Raw genomic sequence first — 628 nt, 5'->3', positions numbered from 1 at the left:
CTCGCCCACGCCCTCGCCCGACGCCGTTGCCGCGCTCGGTCCCTGCCCTGACGCGTGCCTCCCCTGCCCCGACGCCGCCGCCATGCCACTCCCCGCACCCTGCTCGCCCCAACGCCGCTCATCACGCGCTCCTCCCTCTGGGAGCACCGCGCCTCTGCCGGCCCCGCCGCCGCAGTGCTATTTTTTTAGTTATACATGCTATTTTTTTACATGTTTTTAGATTTTCATATATGTATGTATGTATTTTTTTAGATATATGTATTTTTTATGTATGTTCATATATGTATGTATGTATGTATGTATGTATGTATGTATGTATGTAGTTTTTACATGTTTTTTGTATGTATATATGTATTTTTTCAATTGTAATGATGTTTCAAGTATACATATATGCAAAATTTAGACTTTTAGAAAAGTTTTATCTATGTATGTTCTCTGATTTAGTACATTAATTTTAGGTTAGTTTCATGTTTAGAAAAGTTTTATATATTTAGGAAGAAGAAAGAGAAGGAAGAAGGAAGAAGAAGAAAAAGTTTTATGTATGCAAAAGTTACATTTTTAGAAAAGTTTTATATATCTAGCTAGGAAAGGAAGAAGAAGAAGAATAATGAGAGGAAAAAGGGAAATA

The sequence above is a fragment of the Triticum aestivum genome, chromosome 5A, assembly GCF_018294505.1.
Source record: "Triticum aestivum cultivar Chinese Spring chromosome 5A, IWGSC CS RefSeq v2.1, whole genome shotgun sequence".
In the NCBI taxonomy this organism is placed as follows: Eukaryota; Viridiplantae; Streptophyta; class Magnoliopsida; order Poales; family Poaceae; genus Triticum; species Triticum aestivum.
This window is presented reverse-complemented; position numbering follows the sequence as displayed.